Source organism: Micropterus dolomieu, linkage group LG23 (assembly GCF_021292245.1).
Source record: "Micropterus dolomieu isolate WLL.071019.BEF.003 ecotype Adirondacks linkage group LG23, ASM2129224v1, whole genome shotgun sequence".
Classification (NCBI taxonomy): Eukaryota; Metazoa; Chordata; class Actinopteri; order Centrarchiformes; family Centrarchidae; genus Micropterus; species Micropterus dolomieu.
Window position 1 is genome coordinate 17,309,897 of NC_060172.1, and position 7,819 is coordinate 17,317,715.

The 7,819-nt window shown below is 38.5% G+C and overlaps 1 pseudogene; it reads left to right on the top strand.

Annotated features, from left to right (window-relative positions):
* Positions 1-956: 956 nt before the first annotated feature.
* LOC123963084 overlaps positions 957-7,819 on the top strand; it is a 48,867-nt pseudogene continuing 42,004 nt past the window's right edge.

A 7,819-nucleotide genomic window follows, 5' to 3' on the forward strand; every position in this document is an offset into this window, starting at 1 on the left:
AACGGACTTTAACACGTGAGGTCACTATTTTGTCCTGTTTCCTATGAAAAGTCAGTGCTGGTTTCTTATAATCATGACCACAATTGTTCCCTTACCTTAACTAAGTGGTTAAGGTAAGATTACCATAACAACGAAGGTCCCCTAACCTAAAAGAAGTAATTCCGAGAACCATGACCGCCATTAACCTAACCAAATCATTTATGTAAATAAACCTAACCAAACCTTAACCATAGCTCATAAAATAGATTCAATTTTCCAAAACTGATTTGTAACACAGACAAATGATCAGATCAGAAAACGGAAATCAGTTTTGATAACTGTGAACTCATCCAAGTCATTGCTGAGATCTGGGAACTCAGCGTTGTCACTACAACCAGTCTGAAGAATCAAGCATTCAGGTGATCAGACATGTCGTGAATACGCCAACAGTTACATTATCTAAACATGCTATTTGAAGGTAAAAGTCAGTCCAAGACATCAGGTGGACACTATATGCCTGCTCATTTAGTCTCACCTGAATAAATTTTTTAAAAGTTTTGCTTGAAAACAAAACACTTCCTAATTCTGATGCAAAACATCAGTCTCTTAATCAAATGTGTATAAAACTAAGCATAATTTGTGCCCACTAGTCCTGTTTATTACATAACAGAGTGATGAACATCTGTTAGCATGTTGTATAGCAGAATAACTCACTTAAAGCTATATTCAGTATTTGGTGTGACCACACTTTGCCTTAAAAACTGTTTATTCTTCTAGGTATACTTGCACAAAGCTGCATCTCTGCAAACAGAGCTAGGAATCTGGTCAGAATGTATGGTCTCTTCAATGCAGAGAAGTACAGGCAGATACTTGTTCATCATGCAATACCATCAGGGCATGACAACGACCCCAAACATACAGCGGACATCATTCAGAACTACCTTCAGCTTAAAGAAGGACAAGGAGTCCTGGAAGTGATGGTATGGCCCCCACAAATCCCCGGTCTCAACATCATCGAGTCCATCTGGGATTACGTGATGATAGAGAAGCAACTGAGGTTGCCTAAATCCACAGGAAAACTGTAGGTAGTTCTCCAAGGTGTTTGGGCCAACCTACCTGCTGAGTTCCTTCAAAAACTATGCGCAAGTGTACCTAGAAGGACCGATGCTGTTTTGAAGGCAGCTTCTGCTCACTCACTTTTCATTTTGTTAATCGATAAATATAATCTATTAGCATGTCTATTTTTGAAAGCATTCTTACTTTACAACATTTTTTCCAAATAACTTGCACAGTACTGTACATAAGGGTATTTTCTATTTTATCTGGGTTCTAAATATCCTCTCCACGTTGACTTGTGGCAACATTTACACAACCCACACTTATAAATCCTAATCCTAAAAAAAACTTCATTAACTTCTTCTCAGCTTCAGCGTCATTTCCTCTTTCGCGGCACTGACTGATCTGAGCAAAAGAATTTCTTTTACCAGGTTTCACCTCATCACTGCACTTACTAAAAAGAGAACGCATCCCCACTGCTTTGTCCATCCACTGTATATTAATGTGCACCAGAGGATCGGGCAGATACAGAGAAAAGGTGCACAAATGACAAGGCAAAGAATAGGTGGATGGAGAGAAAGAGAACACTGTCTCAGTGTCCTTGTGGCTAATTGTGCTTCTTCTGCGTGGCTCTCCACCACTTTGAGACAAAGCCAGAAACTGCGGTGCACACAAAGCTGCCAGTTGGCTCTAGAAAGCTGTTATCTAAGAGTTGAAGGCCACAGTAGGTGTATTGAACACATGCATTTGATTGGACCCCTGAGGACCCAGAGCCTCGTGGCCTTCAGTGCAGCAACACCAGATGTCTTGTCTTAGTCGTAACTAATGTCTCAATTTTGCCTCAACTTTCTCATCCTCTGATGTGCTCAGGGCCTCTAGCATCAAACACAGCAGCGCTTTATGTTGCTTCATTACTTTCTCCTCTCACTCCTTTATGTCATATTAGCTAATGACATGGCTATCAATCGGCACTGCCTCATTTCCACAGCCCTTTAGCAACCAGCAGCTCATGGAAATCTACTGAACAAGATGCCACCTTCTCTGTTTAGAAAGGTCCAATTACTTGTTCATTTATGAACAATTATATTGTAATTATATTACATAATTATATAATTATATTGTTCAAAAAATCTTGATGTAAAACATGTCCTATAAATGGTGCAGCCATGAACAGTCAGGACAAGATGAATGAAAATATAATTACAACTTGCTTACTTATTATTCCACAGAGGTAGCTCCTTTTTTTCCTTTGCGATTAATCATGAGAATCTATTTACATGTATGCAAGGTCATGTGTAGTTTATATTTTCACACTAGCAGCATGGCTTCAGAGATGGCAATATCAGTCAATTAGATGGTCAGCCCTCCACTTAAGTATTTTAATAACTACTGGATGGATTATCTTGAAAGGTTGTACAGACATTCACGATACCCAGAAGAACCAAAATCCAGGTTTTTCCTGTACAGAGAATTATGAGGCTTACTGTCAAATTTGGTCCCGCCTCCAGCTCTGGCTGCTAACATGCAACACAGTCAGACTGGCCATTGGGAGCACCGGGAGAAATCTGTGGTCATTTAGAGATATTGGTGTGTTTTTTTGTTGTTGAAACATGTTTTCAGCTTTTCATTAAGCTGATGCGCTTGTCAAAGTCACTTTCTGTGAACCAACAAATCACAGCATGCATGGGACGGGACATTATAAAAAGGTTGACATGCTACACTGTTAAGCATAATTACTGGCAAGTTAATACTTAGCATTAAACAATAAGAGACTAGCTACAATGTAAACCATTTTTCTTGAACAAGGATTTAATGAATGAAAACAACCCACACAACTCCTTCTTGACAGCCTCCTCCTAAGAGCAACACATTCCCCTTGTTCTACTTTACATCTATTTTACTAAAGTTACTGATAAAAATATTGTTCAGTAATCTTGTTTACATAAAATGTGGCGTGGGTGGTGCTGGTGCTGGAAGGAAGGCAAATGATTCCAGTAAATACACCAGCACAGTCTCTGCTGCAATTTCCTGTGAGAATCTATTTACAGATGTTCAATAAGTCGTGTGTATTTTATGCAAACGTCTTGAGTTACTGTGACCTTTTAATATCTCCATGACTGACATGCAGTCACTTTTAGATCTGTAATAGAGCTCCACAATTTATTCCTGTGTGGTGAAATGATTGCTGCCACACAATGTGATACTGGACGTTTTTGAAGGACTTGATATATATGGCATTTAAGCGTATTTCAAGTTGTCAGTTTTTGAATCAACAAGAGTTTGAATGACACATGAAGAAGTAATTTCAGAAAGAACAGTTTCCTACTACTACTACTACTCACTCTCTCTCTCTCTCTCTCTCTCTCTCTCTCTCTCTCTCTCTCCCTCCAAAGACTGAGCTGTGGGAGAATTGGTCTTTCAGGAAGTTTCAGTGTGAAAGGCAGCTGCAGACACTTTTTTTCATGATTCCTTCTTTGTGAATAAAAGTGTGAATGCATATAAACATGGATCTGGTTAGAAATGTAATATAGACTGTAGGTTTTCAAAGACCTTTACCTAGAAAATAATACAATTTCAGAGGATGTAATAATCTCGATTTTTAATAACATTGCTTGTGGTTTCCACCAACTCAAAATAAGGTAACTGTGTGTTTCTTTAGCTGCTTAATACTCCTCTTTGTTGACCAGCTAGTTGCTGTGTCTGTCTGCCATTTGGTGTTGTGAAGGTAGCGTACAATGGGTGTTTAGAGATTTTTTGCTCAAAGCCGCTGTGTGCTGCCTCTGAAAAAAAGAGGCAAAAAAGTTGTGTAGATCTGGGGCACAGTTAGGTGATAATTTCCTGTGAATTTGTCACTACAAGCAACACTTTTCACATACACATAGTAATTTCGTCCATTTTTATATAAAAATGTTGATAATAGCAGCATAAAAAAGAATCTTTATAACATTTCAAATAAACCACAATCACTGGGCTCACTCCTGAAATCTAAAAAATAGCAGTTATTCACATTCCCCTGCCATCAGAGGTTTAAATCAATCTGTACACAGCTCAAATAAAAACCAGCAGGGTTCAGCAGGGTTCCAACCAACAGGCAACACTGCAGTACAGTTGGACCACACATTATACTATACAGTGCAGGGGCCCAGAGTGGCTGGAGTATGAAATATATACATAAAAGCAACAAAGACTACTGAAGGCACAAGGTGCATATTTACTTACAAAATGTACTATTTTGCTTGTTACAGTAAGTTCCTTTTATTTCTTTGCCTACAAATTTTCAAATCAAAACATTTTTTTTTCTATTTTTTTTTTTTTTTTTTTACAAATTGTGTGCTCAGTTTAGCTGGAAGCTCATTTCTAAACACGAGCACATACAGTGGCTGTTATTAAACTGATTAATTATTTAAATTATTATTTTTATTTTTATAACTGATTGAAAATGTACTTTATTAGTTTAGTTTAATTTAATTTATTTTTATGTGCCATGCCAAACATGTGGACCACTATTTCACAAAACACACATTTTTTGGTAATACTTACACAAAACAAGTAACATATTTGAAATAACAAATTTCAGATGAACTAAACACTGAAAAGAACTGCTACATACCTAAACTTTATACTTTTTTCCTTATCTCCCCACCTTTCTCCAAGTAACTAGCTAATCTAAATGTGAACAGCCAACTCAATCTTTGTGCATCATCCAAATTTACAAAATCAATATCTATTAACAAGCAAAGTATTGCACAGTTCCCAGTAAAAAGAGCAATAGAATCAGTCAAACAGCAAAATGAAATAATCCATTTTTCATTTCCAGACCGACTTTCTATTCTTTCTTTTCCAATTTCAGCAGTAAGTGGTAAAAAAACAGATCTTAGCTGGGCACATGAGGATCTTTGCTTTTTATATAAATAATATACAACATAATTCTCAGTAACATATTTATATTTTATCATTTACGTCACCTAAATGTACACAGTTTCGGTTTAGTATGTCCATATGTCATCAGCCCATTGTTACTTATACTAAGCAAAAAGTGCAGAGTTTTTGGTTATTAATGAATCTCTCACTAAACCCATATTTATAGAGCAATGTGCACACATCTCTTGACTGCGTTCTTCCATATTAAGTAACCGATTCCATAACTGAGCTACACATGTCTTCCAGTGAGCTTCTACATGGTTCCCAACCCATTATCAAGAAAACGATGAATTAGTCAACCGACAAAAGATTATTCATCCACTATTTTGATAATCAATAAATTGTCATAATCAATAAAAGTCATTATTCAAGCACAAATACCAAATGTTATCTGGTTCCAGCAACTCACTCTTTTTTAGTTTTTTAGTTTTGGACTGTTGGTTGGACAAAGCAAGCAATTTGAAGATGTCACCTTGGGATCTGCGATATTCTGTTTTTTTTATCACTATCTACTGATATTTCATAGACCAAACAATTGGCAGTTAATCAAAATAGCTTAACAAAATTGCTTTACATTACCTGTTATAACAAAAACTGATGATTGACATGTTGGGAGCTAACAGGCTGTGAGTGTTTAGGCTTTACTATTCATTAACAACATGCTACCGAGTCATTAGTATAGTACATTTGGTTGCCTTCAGATGTCACAGCTACTCTCACAGCCTGTGTGCACAGCCAGCCAGTTAAACGTGAAAATAGTTTATGTATCATTTGTCAAAATAAACTTGGATGATGGTTCATATGGTTATGAGGCCTTGTATTGTCACAAACACAGAGAAAATCACTCATCGATCCATTACTGATTTAACACGCTGACTGAGGATTCCTGCTCCCAGGAATTCCTCCCGAATGTATTAGGAATAAAACACACAGCCATGAGCAAAGGAACTGAGGAGAGGAACAAGAAAGGCATAAGAGTTTGTAAGGAGGCACGTTGGACAGGAAAAGAGAATGATTATAAGTCTGTCATTGCCTTTGAAGCAGCTCTTTGTACCTGAGCTTTGATCTTAGAAAAACGACAAACTGAAAGAAAAGATCTGTCCATCTGCGAGTCAAACTATCCCCATTGTCCTCTGGTTGTTGTTTTTACCAGCAATCCACTCAAGATATGGGTAACCCAGAGGTGGCTGTGATGCCTCCCTGTCCAGATGAATTCAAATTGAATCCCTCCCTAATGTCTCAGTCTCTGTAAGCAGCATTGTTATTTGTAGATCCGTATGTGTGAACTTGTGTGATCAACGCTGTGACTGCACCCCGCCCCTGCAGATATCCCTGGGTAACCCCGTAGTCGGGGAGGTCACAGTCATCAGGCAGGATCAGGGTGAAAACAGCTGGGGTTGTTTTAAAGCTGCTCAGAGTCGCACTGCTGATCTTGGGTACTGGTCATGACCCAATAAACCTCGCTTTAGCTTTAAAGGGCGGACAGAACAAAACTGATCTCAGATCAGATTCTGAAAGGCAAATAAAAGCTGATTAACAATGAACTCTTTCTGGGTCATGTGGGTAGCTAAAACAGCAACCCTCAGAGATTATAGAGATTTTCATCACAACATATTATTGATGTACCATATTTGTAGGTTAAGAGATCCAAACAAACGTATGACTTCCTAAACATTGTCTCTGTCCTTAAAGCGGCCATGTCCACAACTAAAGAACAGTGTATCAAATGACAATGTGAAAACAATATGACTGTGAAAAGGGTCACCTGAATCTGCAGCTCCCCTCACCTTAACAAGGCTTTCCAGCAAACTTCAGGTCATTGCTTAGCTGACCGGCTCTCAACTTTACTGTTTTGGTTCACTCTCACTGCTCCTCTACTGTCGACAAGCTGCTTTTCTGTTTTCAGCAAAGAAGCCCAAAAAAAAAATCCGTACACTACAGCAGACGGACACAGTTAGCTAGTTACCGAACACAGTGGAGCATTTAGCAGCTAAAGAGGCGGTAGAGACTAAAAACAGAGCTAAAAGAAAGTGAATATCTGATTTACATCCATCAAGTGGAAAGAAACACAACTGCTGGACAGGCCAATATATTATATTATTATATATTAGCCCATTGCAGATCTATAGGTATCGGTGTATATGTCAGAAGAAGATATGTTTTGAAAGAGCGTCACCATTCTATGGTTTGTCCACCAGAGACAACCATATTTTTCAACAATTAAATGTCCAACATAGTATTGGTCGAAATTGTTAAGAAAACAAATTTAAGGGAACCTTATCAAAAATGTTAATTTATGTTGTCTATGAAGATTCTCAGTCATCCAGGTCATAGTTATCCAACGAAGGTTAAAATGAAGGGCAACTGGACTTGGTTGAAGATACTGAAAGACGTTTCGTCCCTTATCCAAAGGACTTCTTCAGTTCTGACTGACTGGCAGGGAAACTCAGCTATTTAACCTCAGTGGGGTCGTTGGCCCGGGTCATCGATACCGCTGGTTCGTTAGTGTTCCTTGTTGCTGTGACGACAGTCGTTACAGTCGTTGAGACTACCTGTGGCCAAGACTGAACGACCATCGTTGGTATCTTCACCTGAGGCCAATAGGTTACGTTTGTTGAGTTTCCTGGGAAGTGATGAAAGGACAGCATTGTAAGTGGGGGATAAGTGGCCCAACTGGCCCAAGCCAGAGAGAAGGAACAGAACCACCTGAAGGGGGCACTTACAGCCTGTGGATACCCAAAATGGACCTTTGTGAAGACAGCCACAAAATCCAAGAAGAACAAAACTACAGGGGAGGAGGAAAAGAAGGTCAAACGCAACAACATTGTGATTCCATACGTGTCTGGAGTATCAGAGAAACTCA